At 47.2% G+C, this 27,856-nt stretch overlaps 1 pseudogene; it reads left to right on the top strand.

Moving 5' to 3' along the window:
- Positions 1–1,358: 1,358 nt before the first annotated feature.
- The window catches only part of LOC122475917, an 80,634-nt pseudogene continuing 54,136 nt past the window's right edge, over positions 1,359–27,856 (top strand).

The raw sequence follows: 27,856 nt of genomic DNA on the forward strand, positions 1-27,856 counted from the left end.
TTTATCATGAGTGCTTTAAAATCTTTGTCAGATAATTGTAACATCTTTGTCATTTTGGTTTTGGCATCTATTGATTGTCTTTTTATTTTCATTTAGTTTGAGATCTTCCTGGTTCTTGGTATGACAAATGATTTATTGAAACCTGGATACACATTTTTTTTTAATGTTATGAGATTCCACATCTTATTTAAACCTTCTATTTTATCTGGCTTTCTCAGACAAAGCTCTGGTAGGGGAATGGGGTGAGCATGGGATAACCACCTTATCAGATGAAGGCAGAAGTCTGGTTCCCCACTCAGCTGCTGCTGACAGCCAAGGAGGAATGTTCCTCATTGCTACTGGTCAGGGGTGGGAATTCCCCTTCACATATGGTCTCTTATGTGGAGAACATTTTTTGCAAATGTAAATTTCCTTCCAACTTGCAGCCCACTGACAAGTTCTTGAGACAGACAAAGTGACCTTCCTCAAGGAATATTAATGCTTTGCTAGAGGCAAAAAGCAATCTTAGCTTGGCATTAGCCAGACCTCCAGGATCCTGTAAGTCTTCTTTAATATATAAAAGTCCCTTTGGGGGCACCTGGGTGGCTCAGTCAGTTAAGCATCCAACTTCAGCTCAGGTCATGATCTCACAGGTTCGTGGGTTCGAGCCCTGTGCTGGGCTCTGTGCTGAGAGCTCGGTGCCTGGAGCCTGCTTTGGATTCTGTCTCTCTCTCTCTCTCTCTGTCCATCCTCCGCTCATGCTCTCTGTCTCTCTCTCAAAATAAATAAGGAAACATTAAAATAAATAAAAATAAAAATCCCTTTGGAAACTTTCTTTATCTCTAACTCCCCTGCCAAGATATATGTTAACAATCATCCTTCAAACATATGGCCCACTGATATACATCTGAAGGGTCTCATGACTAATGTTTTACTAAACAGTAGTAAATAACCTTACCTTAACAGCAACTAGCTTCTCAAGCTGCTGGAAGCCTTGCTTCCAAATTCCTTAGAGACTTAGGCTATCCCTAACCCCCACTAACTTAAAAGTATGTAATCGACTGTTCCTTGCAATCCCCAGGCAGCTCTTTCTGTCCCCATGTTTTAATAAAACCACCTTTTGCACCAAAAACTTCTCAAGAATTCTTTCTTGACTCTGGGCCCCACATCACATCAATCTCCACACAGTGGTGAGGAGGTTTTGTTACCACTCATTGACAGTGAAAGTCCTGACTTTTCATTAGTTCTCCTCCAATACCACTCCAGTGGAGAAGGGGAAGAAAGCCTCATTACTTCTGGGTGGGGGTGGGAAGTCCAAGCTTCCCATGTGATCTCCACTAACACCATGGTGGGTGGTATCTTGTTTCCAGCCATTAGGGATGAAAGTCCCGTCTCACTACTTGGGCTTCTCTGACAACATCCTGGCAGGTATGTTAGGAACCTCATTTACTTTTGTGAGGGTGGAAGTGTAAGCTTCCTATTTAATCTTTGCTGGCAATGGTGGAGATAGGACCACAGTTTTCTCTGTGGGGATTAGCTGGAGTGGAATAGTTATTGTCTTAAAATTTTCTGTCTTGCTAGATGTCCTCTTTCCTGGTCCTTTGGCTTAACTAGGCTTTTGCTAAGTTTTTGTTTGTTTGTTTGTTTTGTTTTTATGTTCCTATTGGTTTTTCTGGGTTGCTGGCTTCTTCTATGACTGGGATGAATGGGGCAAAAAGAAAACCCAAGGACCTCACTACCTTGTCATTGCACAGGTACTGAGGTCCTTAGCCAGTCCCTAGCCTTTGGCTCTCTACCTTTCAGAGTTTTCTTAGGTTTGTGTTATATGTAACATCCAGCATTTTTAGATGTACTTAGCAGGAAGAACAGGGGAAATTATGTCTATTCCATCATCCCAGAAGCAGAAGTCCCCAGTGCATTATATTTTCCATTTCATAAATGAGGAAACAGACTTATTTATGTTTGTCCCAAATTACAAGATTCAGAGTAGGATACAGACTAAAATTACCCTGCAGCTTCACTCCTGCCCAGAACTTATAATAGCCAGTAGTGGGGGCCCCAACCATCCGTATAGCCTGTTGTGTGCCCTAAATCACACAGGAGGTACGTAGCAGAACTGGAATGTGATCTCACATTTGTGTCACTCTATAGCTGTTACTCTTGTCCTATGCCCCGTGGACTTACAGGGCCTAGGTCCAAATACAAGAAGAGTGATCATATGAGATAAGGATTAGACTTGCAGAGCTATCCAATCAGAGAGCAGACACCATCCATCGGAGATGCTATTAATCAGGTCTCTAAAGGTATGGTCCATGAACCACCTGCATAAGAATGTAAAACATGTCTCTTAGAAATGCAGATATTGAGGTGATTGTGTTTGTGTGTGTGTGTGTGTGTGTGCACGTGTGTGAGTGCCCTAAAGATTGTTAATCACTGATATAAAGGGAAAAAAGGGAGAATTCCATGACTTCTTGGAGGTCATCAAACTGAGACTCTATGATTCTCCTGAGGAAATTGCCCCAGTCAACCTATATGAGTGACTGCCCAAGCTGCTCTTTCAATTTGTGGTAAAACTAGCCTGGTGAGCAAGGCCAACCCAGTCTTGTTAACAGGAACATGCCATGAGCCTCAGGCATCAGGGAGCTTCCTCCAGGGAAAGGAAGATTGGGGGGAGAGGGAGGGACCCAGTTAGAAGTGGCAGACAGTAGAAGACTAATGGGATTAATACTTGAGATTCATTAGCCAAGGATTCTGGAACCTTGCCAGCCTTTTCTAGCAAATGGCCCAAACTGCCCCCTTAATAGCATTAAGTGAAATTACAATGCATAGACACTGCCTGATCAATCTCCTCAGGGTTTTTCTGCAGACATTATGCAGTGAGGGTGGGGATGATCCTTCAGTGGGGCTGCCACTGCTTCCCTGCCAGTGGCTGCTGCATTTGGTCCACTGGATCAGTTTTCCTCTCCCTTGGTAGGAGGGAAAGAGCCAAGCATGCAGGTCTGGATCGTGGTCAAAGCTTATTCCTTATCCCATTCCACCCCATTCCACCCTAAAGACACCCCTCAAAGGCAACCAGGTAGAGGCAAAATGCTCTGTCCAGGAAATCTCCACGGCCACAAAATTTAGGTTGGTCCTAGCCAGAGAGGCCATTGTGGGATGGTGCCAGGAAGGACATTCTTTATGTCAACATAGCCTGATCCTAGGTTCGTTAAGAATCCCTGAGGCCTCAGATTGAGAAGAGTGGGTCCTTGTTCACTGGGTACCACTTCTTCCAAGGAGGGAAGATCTGGGGCAGGGAACCTACTCTGAAGCCCATGTAAGGCTTAGAGACTTAAAGGTTTGGAGAATTGAGTAACTTCTTATCTCTTTTAGCATGTGCTTCATCATAGCTCTTGACTCTGGCTGATGGAAAGTTCTTGAAATCTCCAGCAGAGGCCTGCTGCCTTGTCAAACCACTTGTTCACATTCTCCACTACCTTGGCCTAGCTGATGAGGTTTAATGGTGATCCATCATCTTGTTCTCCTCATGACAAGCCTTGATCACCCCATTACCCACATCCCTCCTTTCTTCTAGGAAGAGGGAAGATAACCATGCCATGTCAGGGAGTGAGAACAGATGGTTAAACAATGGGGGCTTCTGTAGAGTGGTTGGGCCCCCAAGGGGACCAGGGCTGGTGTGCCAGATGGGGGGCACCTCAGCTTTCAGGATACTTCTGTATTGGTAGCAACCATCAAATCCGCCTGCCTGAATCTCATTGGCCAGGTCTTGTCTCCTGCCAGGAACAGAGTCCTTGCCCCTCACTGAGACCAATCAGCAGCACAGTCAGCCACAGAGTGAGCCAAAAGCAATTTGTTCATGACATTTCCGAGAGGGGGTGGGATTTAGCACATCTTGTGTATTTCTCTGGGTTCCCTAAGGATATGATGACATCCAAACCCATAGCCAGCCAGCACCATAGAGGCGTGTGTGTGTGTGCGTGCGCATGCATGCAGATCCCGCTGAAGCTGTCTACAAACAGTTTTCCATGCAAGAGTAAGCACAGGTGTTTCCAGGTGCCCAGTGAATAATCTTGTCTATACTACATCAAAATGGGAGATCAATTTTGGTAATTACCTTATTTCCTCAATTCTAATATACCATTGATTATAAGATGCACCATTGATTTAATAGCTGCTTCAAAAAAGAAAGAAACTTTACAACACACATGCACTCTATTTTAAGACACATCTCTATTTCAGAAATGTTCAAATGTATGTAGGGGAAGCAGGGAGATAGATGCATACTACAATGAAGAGAAAATGGTAATTGGGAGATAGACAAATTGCCTGATTGAATTCATCAGTAAATGCATTCAGTATGGTTTACTGTTCTGTACTGGGAGAGAGGACCTTTTTGTGTGAGGGATTTTTGTGTGTCAGGGGGAACCCTAGCCAATGACCTAATAACCTTGAGTTCAATTGATTGAGTTCAATCATTGAGTTCCATTCTTTGCCAGTTCTCAAGGGCTCCTTCCCAAAGAGTGTCTCCTCTCATTCACTGTCATGACAGGCATCTGATTCTAACTAGGGGGTTCCCAGAATTAAAGACAAGAAGATACCCTCATCTCTTTCATCTGGCATTGTCCTATGTGCTCAGTTCCCTCCTGCCTCAGACCCCCAGGGATTCAGATCTCCTATGGTGTCCCCATCTTGAAAGGCCTACACCTCACAGCTGTACCAGAAATGGTTGGGCATTTTCCTCGTACACATCATCCAAGTGAAGACTGAATTATTTGCCTCCAGCCTGGCTCTCCCACCGTCTTTCTTAGTATACTCCAAAGCCTACTGCCAAAATGTCTGTCATTCTTTCCATCACTCTAGACTTCCTCCTGACACCGACCTTTGTTGATGCTGTTCTCCTAACCTGGAGGGTCTTGGATGCCCAGATCAACAGAGGCAATAAGATGGGCTTTATACACACACTAAAGTATGTGGTCCTAATAACAAGCCAGCAGGAAGGTCTGAGGTCTGAGGTTGGAAGCGGTGGGGGAAAAAAGCATCTTTGAGACAATTAAAATCAGAAAATCTTGATCCACACTGGAGAGTGGGAGGAACAGGTAGGGGCCAAAGGAAAAAGGAGGATAGAGAGGTCTAGGGAATAGGTAGTCAGTGAAAAGACTTAAGAGGGAGAGAGTCTTTACAAAGGTTCTAGAGAGGAAACCTGCTATGAAGAAGGCAGGGACATTTTCAGGGGTCCCTGATAAGTCTCCCTCAGATCTGTAAATCTCCTTTCACTTGGTTTTTCTACCCTTCATTCAATGATTCTCAACCCGGGGATTAGGGTCCTGCCCTGCCTACGTGTGTTGGAAGTGTCTGGAGGAGTTTTGATTGTCACAATGATTGGCACTCTACTGCTCTTTAATGGGCAGGGCCAAGGATCCTGACAAATCTGATAGAATTGGGGATAGTCTTGCACACGAAACAATTACCTGTTTCACATACCAAGATACCCAGATTAAGAAACAATCCCTACACTATCTCACCTGGCCTCTAGAGGTGCTCTTTCTCCTCACCATGCTGCCCTAAATTTGTCGTGACTGCCCATTGTTCCCTATCAGAGTCTGATTTGGAATTTTCCTATGGAACTTTCTTAAGAAACAAAGAGAAGACAGATGGAAAATTATCAAAGGAAGCAACAAAGCATAAAAACAGATGAACATCAACAGACTTCTGAATCTAAGGAAGATCAAATCTATTCAGTCTAGTCACAGAAGCACTTTTTTTTTTTTTTTTTTAATTTTTTTTTTCAACGTTTATTTATTTTTGGGACAGAGAGAGACAGAGCATGAACGGGGGAGGGGCAGAGAGAGAGGGAGACACAGAATCGGAAACAGGCTCCAGGCTCCGAGCCATCAGCCCAGAGCCTGACGCGGGGCTCGAACTCACGGACCGCGAGATCGTGACCTGGCTGAAGTCGGACGCTTAACCGACTGCGCCACCCAGGCGCCCCAGAAGCACTTTTTTTTTAATTCACTTTTTTTTTTTTTTTTATCTGATTGAAACACTTTTCTAGGTACAGAGGCCTCATTTCTCTCCTTACTTTAAGGACATCACAGCTAGTCATGGTTCCGGCCTATCCTGCTGCTGTCCTGTGTAAGCTTTCCAGAGACCAGGTCCTGAACTTCTCTCTGGGAAAGCCCCAGACAAACGGTGGGCCCAAATCTACCCCAGTCTCCAGCTGCCCTGGCCTTCTGGGCTCTTCTTAACCCTCGATTCCTCACACAAGGCTCAAGCATCATGGCTATCTGAGCAAGGTGTGGCCTTCTCGTTCACCTTTTAGGGTAAGGATAAGGTCATGCTAGCAGCCATCATGGAGTACTCATAAACTCTCATGACTTAACACAATAAAAGTTTGTTTTTCACTCATTTTAAGTCTAAAACAAATATTCCTAACTGGTAGCAATTGTCCTCCAAGTGGTAATTCTGGAACTTAGGGTGCTTCCATCTGGTGGTTCTTCCATCTTTGATATGTGTCCTCTAAGGCCACCATCTTGTCTGTGTAGAGCCTGACAAAGAGCAAAGAGCACGGAGGATTGCCTGTGGTGGTTTTTACAAGCCAGACCTGGAATCGCCACACATTACTTCTGGTCATATTCTACTGGCACGGACAGACACATGGCCTCACCAAGTTCTGAGAGAGAGTGGGAACTGTAGTCTAGCTGTGTGTTCAGGAAAACAAAGAATTGGGTTTGATCATCAGCCAAGAGTATCTTCCCAAATCCCCCCATGTATAGGATTTTAGAGTCCTATGATCATTTTTCTCTATGGTTTCTGGCTGGTATACAGCATTTCCTGGTTAAGAATCAATGGCTGATTCTTCAAAAAGTGAAACATGGAATTACCGTATGGCCCCACAATTCTACTCCTTGATGTAGACCAAAGCATTTAAAAACAGTACTCCAACAAATACTTATACACATGTATTCATAGTAGTACTATTCACAGTAGCCAAAAAGCGGAAACAACGCAAACACCCCTTGATGGAATGAATGGATAGACAAACTGTGCTATATATGTACAATGGGGTATTAGCCATAAGAAGGAATGAAGTCCTTATAAGGACTTCAGTTACAGCATGGGCGAACTTCAAAAACATTGTGCTAAGTAAAAGAAACCAGACATAGAAGGTCACATATTGCATGATTCCATTTATGTGAAATGTCCTGATAGAAGAGCCCATAAATATAGAAAGCAGATGAGTGGTTGTTGAGGAGGAGAGGAGCAGAGAGTGACTGTTTAAGTGTACAGGGTCTCCTTTGGGAGTGATGAAAATATTTTTGGAAGTAGACAGAGGTAGAGGTTGCACAACATCATGAGTGTACTAAATGCCACTGAATTGTTAACTTTAAAATGATTAATTTTATGTTATACAAACTTCCTCTCATTCAAAAACGTTCTTGATTCTAAAAAAAAAAGAAGGGTGGGTTTTAAAATTTTTGTTTTTATTGAAGCCCATCTTTTACCCATTATTTGTTGTTAATTCTTCTGGTCCATATCACATAAGATGGTGCATATAATTTTGGCCTGACCCAACAACATGTGTCATCCTGTACTCCCTATAAAGACATAGGGGAGGGGTGCCTGGGTGGCGCAGTCGGTTAAGCGTCCGACTTCAGCCAGGTCACGATCTCGCGGTCCGTGAGTTCGAGCCCCGCGTCAGGCTCTGGGCTGATGGCTCAGAGCCTGGAGCCTGTTTCCGATTCGGTGTCTCCCTCTCTCTCTGCCCCTCCCCCGTTCATGCTCTGTCTCTCTCTGTCCCAAAAATAAAAATAAAAACGTTGAAAAAAAAAATAAAGACATAGGGGAATTAGCTGACTTATATTTCCTTAACTTCTTGGACCCCCTTGAGTTTAGTTTCCAATAATACAAAGTGCATTTCTAAGATATAGAGTGATTTGCTGGAAGGGAGTTCATTTGCTAAACAATGATGATTGACTGACATACACATCCTGGATCGATGAGTTTTACTTAATTAATGTTCTCACTTCCATTCACTTCTGGAACCTTCTCAGCTTCCTTCCCAAATGCCTGTCCGCATCCAGTAGCTGCTTCACCACCCCTGCCCTCTGGGTGCTGTCCAGCAGGTTGAGACCTAGGCATATTCAAGGCTTCCTAGGCCCAGTTCCCATCTTTTCTGCATGTATGACCCTAGTCAAATATCCCCTACAATAATAAAAATAATTTAAAAAATTAATCAGATCTTGCTCATGCTTCAAATAAAATAGCACTTACTATGTTGCTTTGTATTTTTTAAATATATATAGGACTTTTTATTCCTCTGGACTGAGAGCCCTTTGAGGGTAAGAACTATGCATTAATAGTCTCTATATTCTTAGCTCTTAACAGAGTGCCTGGTATATAGTACTGCTCAATAAATATGAGTTAAGTGAATGAACAAAATGTAATAACGTACAGATAAGAGAAAGGTTGTTTTCTCATAGGAATAAACAAGTTGATTGAAGCCATTCTCTTGTAGAGAGAACAGCTTTTACCTGAAATCAATGGATTGTTCATTCCTGGAAACTCGCACAAAAGAACCATTATCTGGGGCTGGCACAAATTATAAGCAGGCAGGTTCAAGGAAAAAAATAAAATGTGTTATAAATGGTAGTCTAGAACTCAGGAAACAGTAAAAAGGGGCAGACCAGGTGTGGTCAGGAGAGAAAAACCAGTCCTACTCACCCGGGGTGGGCAGGCAGGCCCTGCTGTAAGCAGTGAGGGAAATCTAGTCAGGCAGTGTGCTCAGAGCTTGCGGGGATGGTCATGTGTGGTGGTGGGACTGGTGGTCTTAAGGAAGCCTTCAAAGGGCAAAAGAGAGAAACCCAGCAGCGTTGGACCCTGGTAGGGAGTAGGAGGAGTGCTATGAACAGGAACCACGAGAAAGCCAAATGAGTAGATGGTCTGTGTCAAGGGGAACTGGCAGCAGGTTGGGTTCTGGGAAAGATTTTTGGACAGAATGATGGAATGAAAAATCTTGGGAAGATGGATGGGAGTAAGGCTGGGTCTTGGCTTTGGAGGACCTGGATTCTTACCAAGTTTTCTAGGCAGATATTGGGGCCTAGGTAAGGCCCAACAGTTAGGTTAGGGCAGGACTGGGTAATGTATGCCTGAGGTCCTGACGTAGGTAGGGCTCTTTAAACTCATTGTGACTGAGGCCAGAATGAGTCCCTAAGGTTGAGGCAAGGTTAAGCATGCACATAGGACTCAAGTGCTAGAGTCTAGGGTCTACAGTCTCTTGCAGTCCCTATTAGAGAGTGAAGAAAGGAGGCCTTCAGGGAGCAAGGAGCCATTAAAAGTTAAACCTGCACAAATCAGACTTATGTGGTTGCCAAGCCGGATTCAATGATCAGGCTAGGTACCTATAAATTACTCCACTGGATTTAATGTGTATACATTTTAAAGATTTTCTTTCCCCATAGCAAAGTAGATTTACAGTCTGAATGCCTGAGCTTATTAATTCTAATAACCTTCCTTAGAACAGAGGTCTATGAGAATACGGGAAGGAAGGGCTTATGTCCTAAGGTCCAAGAAGCGAGAGGAGCCCTCCCCAGTACCCACAGCTATGGTGAGCACAGGGTGTCTTCCGGTGACCACAACCTTGGCGATTTCTCATGCCTTACCTATCCAGCTGGCATGTCTCCTTCCCTGAGGACTCCAGACCAATAGAAGTGTCCTTTTACTCAATGGTTGGGTTATTCTACTCTTCCTGAATGTGTTTACCCAAGCTCACAATACAGCATCCCTCAGCCTGTACCCAGGAGACCCTCAGTAAATTCTGAATGGCGGGCTGGCTTGGCTGAGGTCTGGTTGCTTTCTTTCCTGCCAGGTTTGAACATGATTCTCCTTTTTTCCCCCCAGCATTTTATTTTATTTTATTTTATTTTATTTTTATTTTATTTTTTTTTAACGTTTACTTATTTTTGAGACAGAGAGAGAGCATGAACGGGGGAGGGTCAGAGAGAGGGAGACACAGAATCTGAAACGGGCTCCAGGCTCTGAGCTGTCAGCACAGAGCCCGACGCGGGGCTAGAACTCACGGACCGTGAGATCATGACCTGAGCCGAAGTCGGCCGCTTAACCGACTGAGCCACCCAGGCACCCCTCCCCCAGCATTTTAAAAATGAATTATCTACTGTTTTTATCAATAAATCCCCTTTTCAAATTATATCAGTCTAAGTCAGTTCTAATATTTACAATCAGGAACCCTAACAAATATAGAAATTGGTGCCTTAAGTGGTGGCGGGAAACAGACCTTCAGAGAAGCGAGGGGGTGTCAGGATTTCTTATCTGTCTGGTTGGAGCTGAAGGCAGTGGAAATCCAGCCAGGAAATCTAGTGGCCCATGGATCAATTGCCAAAACAGCTCCTTAAGTTATTACCTGTGGTCCCTGGACCCTTGGGTCCCTCATCGCCTGAAGCACCCACTGCAGGCAACGGTATGAGGGCTCCTCAGCAGATGCTCTTGGTGCCTGCAGAACACCCCTGCCGTCCTGGTTTCAGTGCAGCTGTGGGATGGCCACACTCGACCGTGTGTCAGCATCTCCCTGTTTTCTTCCTGAAGGCTCTCTGCAGAGCCGTGAAGAACACTCAGCCATCACTGTCAGTGCAGCCAGCCCCCAAGTGTGGGGGAAATTAACCTTCCTGAGGGCAAATCCGAAAAGGGGACGAGAGCTGGTGGATAAGCAATCCCGTTCCTTTCCTTCCGAGGACAATATGGAGGTACCTTCAACAACGTGCTTTAGAAGCCCCCATGGAAGAGAGCCCACCATCGTTAACAGCAAACCTGGCCTCCTTAGTTGACTCTTCTCCCTTTCCCATCTCATTCTTTTGCTTCCAGATGGAAACTCTGGATAAACAGCCCTCACCCAAGTCTGAGTCTCGAGCCTGCTTTCAGAAGAACCCAACGTAAGGCAGGGGAGGGTGTGAAGAGGAAAGGAATTCAAGGCTGGGAAGTGTGGGGGGAAGAGGTGGAAGGGGTGTCTGTCTGTAGGGTTGCTTCTGCCTGCACTGGGATGCCTCAGAAGAGAAGGAAAATTCAAATTCACAAATTTCAGCCCAAAGCCTGGACAGAAACCCAGGGACTTCTGATGACCTTACTGAAAGGTTTTCTTCTAGCTCAGTTGCAGGACCAATCATAGCACTTAATCCTATAGGTGGTCAAATCAGAAGTTTCGTTAAAAATCATAGCTTCTCTGCATTTCTAATATGAAAGATAAGGCACAGACCAGGAAAAAAGCGGGGCCCCAACAGCTGGAATGAAGATACCTGGGAAGATTTGGGGAGCTCAGTGTACCCTGAACCTCTCACCCCCCCACTGAGTTTTTCTTGCCGGAAAAGCAGCTCCTCCCCCTTGTCTGATGCAGCTATTCCTGCCTTGTGTGGTGACCTCCGTGGATCCACTTTATGTGGTTACTTTGCAAGCAGAGGAGTCGCTCACTATCCTTATTACCTCCAGACTGAAAAAAATGATAATGGGCAGACCCCAGCATGCTGGGTGGTGGCAGTGGTAGCTAATTTCATATTCAAACGTTGGAGAAGAGGCACACACCACAAATATGGCATGATATTATTAATTTGAATCACCAAAAGTCTGGGGCATTCACGTGAGAATGAATTAGGAGACAATAAGGCTAAAGAAAAAAGAATACAGTATGAGATTGTCTGAATCTGAAGGTTCTTGATTGGATGTCCTAGCCTAAGTCACTGATTCTAAGTTTGCATTCTGTGTTTGGTTGATTGAAGCATGAACTCCAGGATGGTTCCCACTAAATGGAGTTGAGGAGGCAGAAATTCCTGGAACATAAGGAAAGAACGCATAGAATTTGGGGGATAGAAATGTGGACATGGATGTATGTGAGACCCAGACACTTCCTCTGAGAGGACCCACAAGACATTTCTTTCCCCCACCGTCTTGAAAAATATGTATTTGCCAAGATGTCTAACGGGACATGTTCAGTTGCCCTGGATTATGGTTAAGGCCAAAGGCTAAAATAGAAGATGCCAAAGATAACACATTCTAAATCCAGAGTCATCAGCCTTCTGTGCAAGGTATACTGAGGGGTACCATCACCACCAACACCCCCTCTGCCCCCACAGTGTGTGGTGATCCCTGAGAGAGATCTGTTAGCTTTTTGCAGAGTGGGGCAGTACAATGTTCACGATAAGAAGCTACTCCCTCCCTTCACACCCTTATGGGTAAGGAAAGGAGAGGGGCTGCTCTAAGAGAATCACCGGTAAAGAGAGAAGCAGAGAAGACTGCCATTTCATGTCCTGATCGGGTGTCTGCTCAGCTGATCTGAACAAGGGGAAGGAGGCCTTGGCAAAGGTGGTGGGATGAGGTGTGTGTATTGAGGGAGAGAATGGAGGGCAGTTAGCCTATACTCCTATCATTTAGTATGGTAAAGACTCATTTTCTGAAAAGTTGGTTGGGCATAGCAGAAGGGACCTGGGCTTGAGCTGTCAGTGACTCCACCCAAGGACTGCAGGCCCACCAAGGTCATCCCAGCAGCTAGAGGCCGAGGGTTGAGAACATTTGGTGAGAGTTGAGGGGTGGTGGGGAAAACAAGGCAAGGCAGAGTCAGTCTGCTGGTCAGGGAAATGTACAGTGCAGGTCCCCACAGCGCCCCCCTCCCCCCAAGAGTTCACATATGGGACAGACCCCAGCATTCGATGCCTGCCCTACAAGGGGCTTGATGACCTGCTGGAGAAGCAGCAACAACCAGTAGGAAGGAATGAAGACAGCAGCCTGACCCAGTGAAGAAGGGAGATGTTTGCCCTCTTCCTTCTTGCTCCTCTTTGCCTGGTTGTATGACTGTGGACAACTTTAGCAGAGGCCTGATTAGAGCTATAATGGAGGATGATGGCCCCTCCCCTCTTTCCCTTTCCTAAGTCGGATCACAGACATGGAAACTCTTGAACAAAGAGAAGGTCAAGTACTCTTGGGGGAAGTTCTTGCAATAACACCATAAAATGCACTGTGAATCTTCTAGACTTTCCTAAAGGATTTGTGGCCACTTACCAGGGTAAACCATGTGTTGACCAAGGTAACTGGATTACCCTGATCTTTCAAGGATTATTGGACACTGGCTCTGGTATAACATTAATTCTTGGGGGCCCAGAACACTACTTTATCCATTGGTCAATGTGAGTCTTTTGGGAGCCAGGTGATAAATGGATTTTCACCTGACTCTATCTCATGGTAGACCCAATGGGTCTCTTAGCCTATCCCATGGTTATTTTCTCAGTTCCTGACTAAACAATTAGAATAGATAACCTTAGCAACTGGCAGAATCCCTACCCTGGCTCCTGATCCGTGCGTGGAATAAGGGCTATTGCTGTGGAAAGGACAAATGGGAGTGTCTCAAGTCCTCATACTGCCATGAGGGAGTTGCAGAGATTAATGCAGATGTCAACGGCTTCCAGCTTTGAGACGGGCCAAGAGCAAGAGAAGATTCTGTTGTGGATCCAGGTCGCAATGTAAGCAGCTGTGTCTTATGCCTCCCATGACCCAGAAGATCCAATGGTGATCACTGTGTGTGGTAGATCAGGATTCTGCATGGAGCCACCTGAGAGCACCAATGGGAGAATCACAGTGAGGGCCTCTGAGGTTTTTTGCAACAGTGATCTCACCTCTTTGCTCAGTAATTATTCATGTGAGAAATGGCTCTTGACTTTCTACTAGACCTCACAGACTGAAGACTGGAGCAGGGGATTCCAGATGACCATGGAACCCACATTGCCCATCATGAACTGGGTATGATCTGATCAATAAGCCAAGAAGGAAGGGTGTGCCTAGCACCACCATGCCATCAGGCGGAAGCAGCATGGTTAAGCCTGGGTCAAGCGGGGCCTGAAGACACAAGCAAGTTGCTCGTGGCTTGCACTCCCAACACACTTGCTCCTGTTATGCTGTCAGTCACCCCACTCTCGGCACATACCTGTGACCTCATGGAGCGTTCCCTATGACCTGCTGCCTGCAGGAGGAGAAATTGGGACCTGATTTACAAGTGGCTCTGGACAATACACTGGCATCACCCAGTAAGGGGCTGCGGTGGCATCAGAAATGGCCTCAGAACCAGCCTTGAAGGACAGCAGAGCAGGCAAATCCTCCTAGGGACAGCACGTTCAACAGTATATTTTGACCACTCTTCTCAAAAGAAGAGATGGCCTAAGTTTAGCATCTAAAGTGATTTATGAGTAACAGTGAATGGTTTGGCCTGATGGCCAGGGATTTGGAAAGAACCAGAGAGAAGAATTAGTGACAAAGGAGCTTTGAGAAGGGGGTCTGCGAGTGGACCCCTACCCCCAAATGACAAAACCCCCTTGTCTCCCTCCCACCTCCACTATACCCCACTCCGTCTTCCATTCTATCTTGCAGCAGGGCTGATCTGATCATGTCTTTCCCCTGACAAGAATTCTAACCACCCCTGCCCCCCCTTGCTTACAAGATAAAATATGAACTCTTTAAAAAAATTTTTTTAACATTTATTTATTTTTGAGAGACAGAGAGAGACAGAGTGTGAGTGGAGGAGGGGCAGAGAGAGAGGGAGACACAGAATCCGAAGCAGCTTCCAGGCTTTGAGCTGTCAGCACAAAGCTGGACGCGGGGCTCGAACCCACGGCTCGAACCCACGAACCGTGAGATCATGACTGTGAGATCATGACCTGGACGCTTAACAGACTGAGCCACCCAAGCACCCCTAAAATATAAACTCTTTACATAGCCTGCCTCTTGCCTGTGTTTCCAGCCTCGTCTCTTACCACTTCCTTCCCTAACATTTGGTGCTCCAGGCTGATTCCCCAGAGCACGCCTTTCTATCTCGGGCTTTTGTACCTCAGGCTCCAGGTACCCCTGTGTGTTTTTCCTTTTGCTCAGGAGGACTCTGCTCTATTCATCCTCCGGGTCCCAGCTCAGGGGCCCCCTCCCGCCCAGGTGTCCCCCAGGCAGATTCAGCCTGGCTCCTATCACAGACTCTGGAGCCACACTGCTTGGGATGCAATCCTAGCTGTCACTTAACCTTGGGCACGTTACTTAGCCTTCCTCTGCCTCAATTTCCTTACCTGTAAAGTGGGCAAGGCTATATTACTCAATCTGGAAGTATTAGTAATAATAATTATGTTTGCACATAATAAAACATAAATACATAAGTAAAGAATACAGAAGCGGAAATACAAAACAGCATCGGGCCTGGCAGAGTGAGTGTTCAGCATGTGTTAAGTAATTAGTGCCATTCGATGCTCTTTTCCCCGTGCTCCCTTGTGCCTGTACACGTGCCCAAAGAGACAAGGCGAGGACACATTCCCCTCTGCACCCAGCAGGCTCCTGGCATATAGGAGGCTCTCAATAAATACTCGTGGGATGAATAAACAACGTCAGGAATCCGAATCAGAGAGACAGACCCCGTTCCGCTGTTTACTAAAAACCCTTGGACAAGTCACATAGTGAGTAACCTTTTGACAAGTCACAAAGTCAAGTTTCCTCATTAGGGAAATGAAGATGATACCAGACATATTAAGTCAACCGCGGGAAAGTGCCGTTTTTGAAGGTCAGACACAATTGAATATCAGCCGTTTCATAAGCTTCAGCACAATTCTTACACCTTAGGGCTGAAGGGAAGCCCCAGTGAGGTAATGGGTGTAAGCGTGATTTATAAGCCATCCAACCGTCAGCTTTGGTTATTATCTGATATGTGTGGCAAGCTAGCGTTGTTGTGTTTGAGTAGAAGCATCATCTTGTTTGATTGTTTGTATAATAAATAGCAATTTGAAAAAGAACAAATGAAAATGCTAAATTCACATGACAGGTGGTGTCGAAGCTGGATTTGAACTCCAGACTCTGAGTAGAAGGGTCGTGGCCTTGGGTGGACCCCCAAGTGGGGATGGGGGCCCCAGGGATGTGCTGCTCCGTGCTGTGGATCTGAAAGAGCAGTGGGCAGCCAGTCTTCCAGCCTGTTTGCCTTTAGCATTCTGTGGCTCCTGGAGGGCCCTTGGGGAATTTTCTGGCACTCTGGTTCCTCCAAGAGCACACACTGTATTTGTTCACACTCACTCTACGTCTCTCAGACTCCCGAGGTGACAGCCTCCCCGGAATCCCTGATGCAGTGGGAGTTTCCTGGTGAATGTCAATGCACACAGGTCCATGGGAGCCCACAACTTCCTGTCTGGACAACCTCCTCCATCCCCAGTGACTCCGATGAAAGGCATCTATTTATAGACTCAGGCTTCTCCCATCAAATGTCCTTCTTGCTGTCATTTCACTGGCTCAGATGGGTGACTGTGTCAGATATGATAGGAGGTGGGGGATGGGCTTGATGACTCCTGGATCCAGGCAGGCCCAGCAGAGTAAGTGTCTGGCAGAATTAACACTAGGCTTGCCTTTAGACCAGAGCCTTCCAGTTGCTCCCTTTCTGTACGTTTTGCCCTCTTTGCTTTCCTAAGAAAGACTCTTGATCACCTAAACTTTGCATTTAAGTCATAAAATCCACCATCAGAGCCAGAAGGGTCCTCGGAGATCACCCACAATTTATAGCTGAAGAAACTGAGGTCCAAACAGAGAGCAGAGGCTTGATTAGAAATGAGGCCCGTGGAATCCTCGGTTAGTGCTCTTGATGTCATGTGACATGTTGTAAACAATGGGCTGTCATTGATAAGAATATGAGCCTACGACATAAGGTAGTCCTGGGTTCAACTCAATCTGCCTCCTACCAGCTCTGTGACCTTGGGAGCATCACCTGACCTCTCTGAACAAACTGTCATCATCTGTAACTTCTCAGTGTCGTAGAGACTCAAATAATATGCAAAGTGCTCGTCATACACAAAGTGCTCATTAAAGTAAGTTTCATTTCACTGTGGAATAAAAGACAAACTTGGCTGAAGAATCAATAAGCAAGTAAGAAGATCTGGCGCAGTACTGGTCAAGGGCGGAGGAGAGGAGAGTAGTGAATCCCAACGTCTCTGATGTCACATTGTTTTATCCTGCTTTTGTCCAGGACTGGCATTTATTTCCCAATTTGATTAAACTCAGGCAACATTTATTGACCACTTATTATGTGCCAGACTAAGGCACATGCTAGGCTAAGTTCTGACGGTATCGAATATTCTAAAACAGCGTCCTTACGCTCTGGAAGGTGACCCTCCAGCTGGGAGGCAGATGGGTAAACAAGTAATTGATGTTGTTCTGCATAAGAGGTGTGCTAACAGAGGGGTTACAAGGGAAAGGGCATTTCAGGCAGAAGGAACAGTTTGAACAAGTGCCTGGAGGCATGAAAATCAATTTGGAGAATGTATCAGGTAGGCACCGGCTTGGCAGCTGACAAGAGCGAACTCAAAATAGCAGGGGCTTAACCGAGCTTGAGGTTTCTTTCTCTCTCCCATGAAAAAAGTGCAGAGCCAGGCAGCCCGGGGCTGATGAGGCAGCTCGATGGTCGTCAGGAACCCAGGTAGTGCAAGGCAGATGCTTAGAGCAGGGACTCCAGAGTCACGCTGTCTGGGTTTTAATTCTTTCTCAGGCCAAGAGGAATGAGGATGTTACCTCTTTCCTCTGTTTTCTCAGCTGTCAAATGAGGATAATAAAAATACCTGTCCCATAGAGTTGCTGTGAGGAGTACGTTACTTCAGTTGGAAATGTGTTCTGAACAGAACCAGATGCATAATGGGGCCAGACATATTTTAATATTCTATTTTTCTGTCCCACCATCCTTAGCACTTGGCTTTCCTTCTCAAGGTCACCTCATGATCCAGAATGGCTGCTGATGCTCCAGCCATCACATCCCAGTTCTAGGAAGCTGAAATAAGAAAGGGGAGGAGGACAAAGACCTCTCCCTCCAGCTTACTCATCTTCCTATAAATAGCTTTCCAGAATTCCCAACACATCACTTGTGCTCATATGTCGCCGGCCTGAACTTAGTCACTTGGCCTCCTATAGTTGCAAGGGAGGCTTGAAGCCATGGTCTTTTAGCTGGGTTCTATTAGTAAAAGGCGAAAGATTTATGCAACCTGAAGAGAAACCAGAGTATAGCTGGGTTCTATTAGAAAGAAAGGGTAAGAGATATGGATTTTGATCGGCATGATATCATGATTTATAATAAGAAATATATATTAGGGGCCCTTTTGGCTACAGAGCTCCTTAAACCCTTGGAATTTCCTGTGATAAGGATGATAAAACTGTCTTTTGTTAAGGAGGTGATTTCAGGACGGCCCATAGGTAACAAAGGCTAGGGCTTGATGCAGGGAGGGGGTATTAGAAGGTGGGACCTTTCAGTCCCACCCCCTGACTTCCAGGAAGGAGAGAAGGGCTGGAGACTGAGCTCAGTTGCTAAAGGCCAACCATTTAATCAATCATGCCTCTGTAGCGAAGCCTCCACAAAAACCGGAAGGACTGGGTTCGGAGAGGTGTGGTGGTGCACGCACGCGGGTGTGGAGACACCGGGGTACTCAGGGAGGACACAGAAGCCCCAGACCTTCTTATGTACTTTGCAATAAGCGTCTCTTCCACCTGGCTGTTACCGAGTTAAAACCTTTTATAATAAACCGACAACCTAGTAAGGCTCAGTGCTTTGTATGTGTGTGAGTTCTGGGAGCGGCTCTAGCCAATTAAGTGAACCTAAGTCGGGGGTGGTCGGAACCTCCAATCCGTAGCTGGTGGTCAGAAGCCCAGGTGACCACCTAGATTTATTTATAACTGGCATCTGAAAGGGTGGGGGGCAGTCTTGTATGAACCCTAAACAGGTGGGATCCAGTGGATAGTGTCAAAACTGACTTGAATTGTAGAACACCTAGCTGGTGTTGGAGAATGGCCTGGTGGCGTGGGAAAACTCACCCGCCCCCTACACACACGCACACACACACACACACACACACACTGGAATTGGGGTCAGAACCCTTTTAATTGGCAACTTGTAGCCTCTGCCACAAGGAAAAATAGATAAGCTCCAATAAGTGTGCTGCAACACAGAGGTTCAAGGTTAGGTTGTAGACGAGGCTCAGACCAAACTGTGGACAGACTTGACTGACCTATCAGTTGCTCCTTGGACGCATGGGATCTGCACCTCAGTGGGGAACTGGGCTCGATGATGTCTTCCGGGAGTCATCAGAACACAGGAGTGTTTGGAGCAGTGGGAGTTTGAGGTCCCTCTGTGTCACAGGTACAGTGAGAAGAGGGGAGGGGAAAGAGGTGTATTCAGATTCCGATCTGAGCAGTGCTTGCGTGGGGGCGGGGATGGTGGAGGGCAAGTGTGTAAGAAAGATGGCGTCATCTGACCACTGTCTGCCCACATCCCATCTCTCCGGGCTGTGCTCGCACTGCCCTCTCTCCTACCCAACTGCCGTCGGTCTGCGATTGCCATGCCAGTATATTACCTTGAAAAATGGACAGAGGCGCTTTTCAGGAATGTGCTTGCCTGCACCTCACCCCCATCGCCACCCATGGCAGACAGAACCCTGGAGAACCCCACTATCCGGGGAGAGGGAGAGGAAGAAGAGGAACCCAGGTGTCTGTTTAGGGCCCCGAGCGCCCCGCTTATTCGTTACCTGGTTACCTTCACTGAACAAACCTCGACTCTGCGTAAGTGAGTTTGCCAAGACCGGGGTGGGGCGGGCCCGGGTTGTTTCTCAGATGAGGCGAGAAGGACACAAACATGGGTGTCCCAGTGCTCATCCCTTCTGGAAACCAGGCCTACGCTCTAGAAGCTCCACTTTCATGCTCCGGGTCCCAGGGCTTTCCGCCTCATTTGAGAAGAGGGGGACAAGAGGCTGGGCCAGCTTTTCTCCAGGAGCCGAAGTGCTTTGTCCTCAGAGTACTGCTCCTGGCCTGCCAGTCCCTGCTGCCTTCATCTGGGACGTCAGACAGACTTCCCCCAGCACGATGGAAGCAGGGGGTTCACGTGACATTTAACTCCAGGGAGATGGGGTGTGTTTGCTATCTTGTTGTATATTTATTTACCCCCAAACATAGTAGTTTTAAGTCTTTATTTATTCATTTTTTCATTTATTTATTTAGAGAGCATGAGCACCTGTGAATCAGGGAGAGGGGCAGACAGAGAAAGAGAATCTTTTTTTAAAATATTTTAAATGTTTATTTGTTTTTGAGAGACAGAGAGAACATGAGCAGGGGAGGGGCAGAGAGAGAGGATGCCACAGAATCTGAAGCAGGCTCCAGGCTCTGAGCTGTCAGCACAGAGCCCGACGCGGAGCACGAACCACGAACCGTGAGATCATGACCTGAGCCGAAGTTGGACGCTGAACCAGCTGAGCCACCCAGGGGCCCCAGAGAGACAGAATCTTAAGCAAACTCCATGCTCAGCATGGAGCCCAATGTGGGGCTCAGTCGTGTGACCCCTGGATCATGACCCAAGATGAAATCAAGAGTTGGATGCTTGGGGTGCCTGGGTGGCTCAGTCGGTTAAGCCTCTGACTTCGGCTCAGGTCATGATCTCATGGTTTGTGAGTTCGAGCCCCGCATCGGGCTCTGTGCTGACAGCTCAGAGCCCAGAGCCTGCTTCGGATTCTATGTCTCCCTCTCTCTCTGCCCCTCCCCCACTTGCGCTCTGTCTCTGTCTCTCAAAAATGAATAAATGTTTAAAAAAAAATTAAAAAAAAAAGAGTTGGACGTTCAACTGACGGAGTCACCCAGGCACCCCAGCATTTTTAAGCCTTAATGCAATAACAAAAGCCACTCGTAATGAAAACAAAAATACTAAACTCATTATCTATGGGTCAGGAATCTGGAAGAGACGAGGCCAGGCAGCTGAGAGGACATTGGCTGGAGCCACAATCATCTGAAAACTTGACTCGAACTGGAGTTGGAGGCCACTTCTGAGGCAGCACCCCCCCCCCCCCCCATATGACTAGCAAGATGGTCCTGGCCTTTGTCAAGGAGCCTCAGTTCCTCTCCTTGTGGATCTCTTCTGCGGATGCTTGACTGCCCTCATGGGGGCCACTGGCTTCCCCCAGAGTGAGATAACCAGGGGAAAGAGCCAGGCAGAAGCTACTTTTGGATGACCTAGCCTCAGGACCAGCATCTTTCCACCCCATTCTATTCTTTAGAATTGAGTTACACAGTCAAGGGGAGGGGAAGGGAGGGGTATCAGAGAATTGGCAAAAATAGTTTACGACCACAACCTAGGGCTTAGGTCTTGTGGATCCTGGGATGAAGGAAGCCAGAGGTGGAATTGGCGGGGCAGACTACGAACCTCACCCTGAAGCGTCCAGGAATTTAAAGGTAACAGTGGAAAACCACATCGGGTTAGGTTGTCACTGGGGGATCTGACATCCAATACAGAAATCCCCAAATGCCAGGTGGCTCTGACGGTGTCTCAGAAATGCCTCTACTTAAGGCAATACCAGTATCTAAGAGGCCCCCAAATAGAAGTCACTCTTGCTGTCAAAGTTTGTAATCTCCTCACTGGAAGGCACCTTCTGTGGTATGGGAAGGGACACTTGGGGCCAGGAGAGGGCGAGCAATTTGACTTCCGGTCCCCCTGGTGAGACACAGGCAGTGGCGGGGAGGGTTCTGAGAGAGGTCTGATCTATACAGCCCACCTCTCCACACTGTAGCATCTCCCTCCTGGTGTTCTAGGAAGCTGGCGTTTATGGGAAAGTCCCAACAAGCCAGCAGTGTGCTGAGTATTTATACGTCTCTTCATCCTCCTCCCAACGCACCATGGTAGGTATGCATTCCCCCATTTTACTGATGAGGAGACTGAGACCCAGGTCCAAAAGGTTATGCTGCAGAAGTAGCCCACGGTCATTCAACCACTGTGATTCTAACCCAGCCTGACTGGCTCTGAAGCGAACCTGCTTAATCCTAACATTCTCCCACATCCCACATGTTCCGGCCCCTGGAATTACGTCTGTGCTGCCTCCACGATACCGGGATATCTCTTAATTTCCTGCCACAAGGATGGGGTTCTCCGAAACGCTGAGGCCAGAGGTCTGAGTTTCCTTTGCAGGGAAGCAGCATTCAAGCTCACTGCCCCCACTCTTATGGCAGGTTCACATCACCAGAGTCCTGGCAGTGGGAGCCAGGGATCCACCTGCTCTGTTTATCCAGAACTCCCATGCTGCCACCCCCCTTTATTAATCCCAGGGTACCAGGGTCATGCAGAACATGGTCAGCTCGGTCTCCAGTTCTGGCGGCAGCTGTAGTCAAGGTTGGCAGCAGTGATGGGGGCCAGTAGTCTCTTATCTGCCCGAGCGCCACTGCCCAGGCCCCCAGCTCCCATGTCCTCCCGCAGAGCAGTGGAGGCTGGGGAGGAAGGAAGCCCTTCTCCCTGAGCCCTGTGGCCTCCAGTGGTTGGCACGGGGCCCCCAGACTCCACACCCAGGAAGCCAGCTCAGCTTTGGGGGTAGGGGGGCAGGCTTCTCATTCACAGCACCTGGACAAACACTGGTCAGTTAGGAAAAGCCCGTGTTTCTACACCTGAGCACTGCTGGCTCTCAATATGAGAAGAAAGATAATCTGATAAACTCCTCCTATACACCAGACACTTAATGAATCCCCCTCCCTCACCCAAGGCCATTTTGTAGAAAGATGATCAGGAAAAGGGGCAGGTCCAGGCCTAAAGAAAGGACTGTGCTGCACTCAAGCATCAACATGGATGTCTCAGATCTCAACAGAGTCCGCCATCAATCTCCCTCTGTCTAGGACACTATGGACCTCTTAACCAACCTCTTAACCAGCCCTGCGGACTCTCAGGAAAGACACATGGTTTCTGCCCACCCAGGTGGCCTCTCCCCAGCCCCCTCACCGTCTCCTACCTATCACCTTACCTGCTTACTAGAGCCAGCTGTGTTTGGGCCCAAATCTGTCCCCACCAGTTGTGCTCTTTTGCAATCCCATGCTTTTCGTTAAATATCATGTAACCTGATGAAATATGAACACCTCCCCCCCCCAAAGTAGTTGTTTCTATGAAAATTAATTTGAATGCTTTGGAAAGAGCCCATAAAGGCAACTTGGAAGGAAGAAAGGAAGGAGGAAGAAAGAAAGAAAGAAAGAAAGAGAGGAAGGAAGGAGGGAAGGAAGGAAGGAAGGAAGGAAGGAAGGAAACAGCTTTCTAGAAGTGGTTGACTTGTCTGTAAAAGATTAACAAGGGTGGGGTTGGGGAGGAGAATTATAATCCCAACGGCCCTGCATTCCATTTGCTACACAACTGTTTTCAGGACCTTGGGTAGGATAGAAATCTTTGCCGATGACTTATGGATATGACTCACGGAAGAAAGAGTGGATCTATACTCACACAGAAGGTCTGGTTTTACATTTAAAAAATTAGCAAATGTCCATTTGCAAATAGGAAATGGTTTGGCCGAGCGTCTCCTTGACGGAGGACCTCACCCAGTGCGGGGGGCAGCCTGCGCCTCCAGAGCCACAACGCACACCAAAGGCTAATGAGGAAATCGATGCATCCGGGCCTAATTGACAACGCTAATCATCTCTTTGAACTGAAGTGTCCTAGCAGCATTAGAATCATTAGCGCCTGTCAGTGAGAGATAAGGTCTTCAGATTTCCACAAGGAAGCAGAGTTTTTTATTCAGCAGACCTGGACTTGATCAATACTTCCAATATCATGACCCGTGACCCCAGTCCAGTTAACAAATGCTTACACTTCATGAGAGACGTCACACTCCTGCATTTTCTAACGGCTCTCCCCGCGGTGAGGCTGTCTCCTGTCCGTTCCCCGTCCACGCACGTCCAGTTTTGTGCGTCACCTGAGCTGCGCAGTGTTGCTGGAAGAACACCTTAACGCTGAGCCTGCTTTCACTTTAAATGCATGACTTCACCCTTCCGATTGGCACAATTCTGCCAGGCGATTCCCCTTTGTTTCTTTTCTGGGGGGAACTTTTGCCCCACAGAAGATGCCATCTGACAACTCTTCTCCCCTTAAGCCTCTCAACCAGGCTCTTTGACCTCTTTACTGGGAGAACAGAAACCATCTGACGCGCACTCCCTCATCATCCCAAATCTTCCCCCTTCTCCCTTTCTCCCCCCAGTCCTGCCCTCTGGGTATAATTAAGAAAGCTCCATGAGGGCAGGGACCTGCTTGGTCCTCAGCAGCCGGCACAGTGCCTGACGCAGAGCGGGCACTCAAAATTGGTGATGAAGGAATGAATGAATGAATGAGTGAATCCCCTACCTTTTCCTGATGGATCAAGTCAGCTTCGTTGTTCACAACCTTCCGGAGCCAAGGGAGGATGATCCCGTCACATTGGCTTAGGCATCTGAGAAAACAGGTAAAAATGAAATCCGCTGCTGTCTCCAGCCTTCACGGATGCGGTACTAAGGCCGCTTTTGTAGGCTCGTCTCAGTTTTATTTCCGTCTGTCATTTGCATCTGTGTGTATTTTTCTGAGGTCATCCTTGCATGTTTGAATCCTTGGTATGTGCAGGTGGAGATCAATAAAAGAGAGGTGAATTGTTGAGAGCCCCAAACCTAAAAGTCACTCTGGATTCCTCCCTTTCCTGCTCTTTACACATCCAGTCCACTAACAGACCCCTTTAGTTTTGATCTCTATGGCAGAGAACAGCAAACGTTTTCTGCAAAGGGCCAGATGGTAAATATTGCAGGTGCATGGGTCACATGGTCTCCACTGTAACTACTCATGGTATGTAAATGAGTGGCCACGGCTGTGTTACAATAGTTTTATTTGCAAAAACAGGTGTGGATCCAGGCGCCTGGGTGGCTCAGTCGGTTAAGCGTCTGACCAGCTCAGGTCACGATCTCACAGTCCATGAGTTCGAGCCCTGCGTCGGGCTCTGTACAGACAGCCTGGAGCCTGCTTTGGATTCTGTGTCTCCCTCTCTCTCTGCCCCTCCCCTGCTCATACTCTGTCTGTCTCCAAATTAAATAAAAACATTTAAAAAAACCAAACAGGTGTGGATGGGATTTGGCTTAGTTTGCAGAACTGGGCTCTGTAGTTTATCCCCAAACTGTTCTTAGCGAAAGAAAATAATGCTTGGAGAAAGAGCCCATCTTCGGTGCCTTCTACCATCTTCCAGAAGTAATTTGGGAAGGGTTGGTATAGCCTTCTGTGCCCGTGTTTAATGTGTGGAGTGAACCTCTTTTCACCAGATCAATGAAGCTGTTTTTCCTGACCCTTGAATAGGTCTCTCACTTCACCCTTCTTTCCTGACAGTCTCTTGTATTCTAGACACAAGCCAGGGCCCCAGCACCGCCACTCATTAACTGGGTGAGCTGTTCCCCGCTGCTAAACCAGTAAGACTGTCCCTTGTCTCATTTCAAAACCGGAGTAATATTCTCACCTTTCTCACAGCGCTGTCCTAAGGGTTAAATGTGATCATGTATCTGAAATGCTTGGTACAGCGCCTGGGACACAGCAAGGGCTTGGGAGCAGTTCCTACTGTCAGTGCTGATATCATCGTCGTTATGTGCTGATAGGTATCTCCATGTATAAGTGCACCCGGGCCTCCTGTTTCAGAGCATGGGCACCCGGGTCGGTCTGCCAAGATTGGACTCCCGGCTCCCTCACTTACTGTCTGCGTGACCTTGGGGAGGTGCCTCAGTTTACCTAACTTGCAAGGCTGTTGTGAGGACTAAGTGAGTTGTCTACAAAGGGCTTCGGAGTGTGCTAGGCCCACAGCAAGCACTGTGGGGATGTGTGCTGTCACCACTAACATTAGCAGGGCCAGAACAGAGTCCCGGAATTTCTCGCCTTCGCCATTCCCGGCGTCCAGGCGTCACGCCGGTTCACCGCGTGAGGTTCCGGCACAAAGAGAAGCGATCCCTCCCCACCCCCACCCCAGGGCAGAGCTTCTGCCATCCTTTCCGTTCTCCCACAAGCATCTTCTCTTTTCCCGCCTGCTTTAAGTCAGTGGGTGAGGACCCTTTGCTCCCCATGCCCCTCTCCACCCACCCCCCTTCTCCTTGGGGATATTTGTGTCCCCGGGATTTACATAGTTCCCCTAATCAGGCTGCTTAGGCTGTGGTGATTGAAGTATACAAACAGGGTAAGAACAGAATTCATGGTCATTAGCTCCCTTAGAGTCCTCAGTCACTGCCACTGTTCGGGCGGGGCCAGGGAGCGGGGGAGGGGATGCGAGGGCGGGGTTGGGTTCATCCCTATCCTGAACTCTTTGGGTATCTGCTGAAATAGCTCAGTTCCCTCTTAGCATTAAGTAGCCGCAAATCTGCCTCCTTCCCCCTGGTTCATGCTAGACAGACTCCGCTGCCACTGACATACTTCTCCGTCGTGGGCTCTGCGGTATTCCCACCATTCGCGGGGCCGAGCAGCTTTAAAGGCAGGTGGATGCTCTTTGATTCCTACAGATTCCTAGAGACTGACCCCCATGTGATCGGTGTCGCCTGATTAAGGTGAGCACCGGAGCGGTGGCTGGACCGCTTCGGGCCGGGATGATGCGAAAAAGAACACAGCGCTGGATACGTTCTCTTGTTTTCCATTTTAAAACCTGTTACTCACTCAGCTAGTGGCATGGAACCTGTCCTTAGAAGCTGTGGAATACTCCAGTCAGCGAAGGGTTAAACGAAATAAAACCTCCGCAGGACAAATTGAATGCTTTGTCATTAACAAAACTGTTATAAATTCCCTTTCTCTGAACATTTTCTTGCTTGTCTTTTTTCCCACCTCCAGGCAGCCTCGGGCCTTTTCACAGGCCTGATGCAGCTTGTATGCTGTTGCTGCTTAGATTACCACTGGTAATTATCTCCTCAGCACCTCTGCCTCTTTGTTCAGAGCTCCAAGCCTCAGAGATGGGCTCCATTTTGAACTCCCCCCCAGCCCCATCCCAAGTAGCTCTGAACTTCTTTCTAAAAGAGGTACCCTTGCCAGTATCTTCCCTTGGTTCCTTCTAAGTTGCTCGCTAGGGTTCCTTCCTTCCAGTGAGAGAAATCTTCATTTCATCTGTCTGACTTCTAAGGGAATCGGGCCTTTATTCCTTCTGAACAGCCATCAAACAAAACAGAACATGAGTTAAGTGAGCCTCTCCTCACACTGAAGAAGGAGCTGTGCGTTGTAATTTCTATATAGAAATTTAGAATATAACACTTGAAAGAAAAATTTAAAACGTAGCCGAGCTCCAAGTTAAGGGAGAAAAAATCCCCAGGGCTAGATTAACCAAGAGGAGACTCAAGGTCAAGGTGGTTAACAGGTGCCAAACCAAAATGGCTCCTGGAATTATAAAATCAGCTGGGGGCTGGAATTCTGTTACCTGTCTGGGGAGAGGAGTCTGGGCTATAGGCCCCATGGAGTAGAATTTTGAGCTGTCATAAAGGTAGGGATTATGAAGAGTTGGTCTATCCATGAAACAAGATAAGGAAAACTTCACCAGCCACCTCGGAAACTCATGAGGAAAGGTTGATGTCCACTCTGGCCATGGGTGTACAAAGAGTTGCTCTCAAGCAATTGGCATCCCAAAACAATTTGACAAGTTTCGGTTCTAAGTTCCCTGTCACAAGGTACAGGGGCCTCACGTGAGAAATTAACATGAAAACAAGCCAGAAACTGACACCTGTGGGATTGTTGCGATACCCTGTGAGGAAGGATGCGTCCACAGCCCAGGGCACATGGCAATCCCATGGGAAGTGATTCCCATGGACGAGAGGCTCAAAGTCAAAGAGTATAAGCACATAAGAAAACAATCATCATAGAGGATAGTTAGATACATCAAGTCAAAGAAACTTGTACCTCAATATCTGGATAAAATAAAACAATTTGAAAGAAACTTTGATAAGTACTTTTATTTTTAAAAATATTAAAGATGGACTAAACATTGAGTTGATATCCATAAGACCATATAACAAAAAATGCAATTGTCAAAAAGAATCTAGAAAAATCCAGAAATAAAAATATAGTCAAGCTTAACAATTGAAC

This window comes from Prionailurus bengalensis, chromosome E4 (genome assembly GCF_016509475.1).
Source record: "Prionailurus bengalensis isolate Pbe53 chromosome E4, Fcat_Pben_1.1_paternal_pri, whole genome shotgun sequence".
NCBI classification, from domain to species: Eukaryota; Metazoa; Chordata; class Mammalia; order Carnivora; family Felidae; genus Prionailurus; species Prionailurus bengalensis.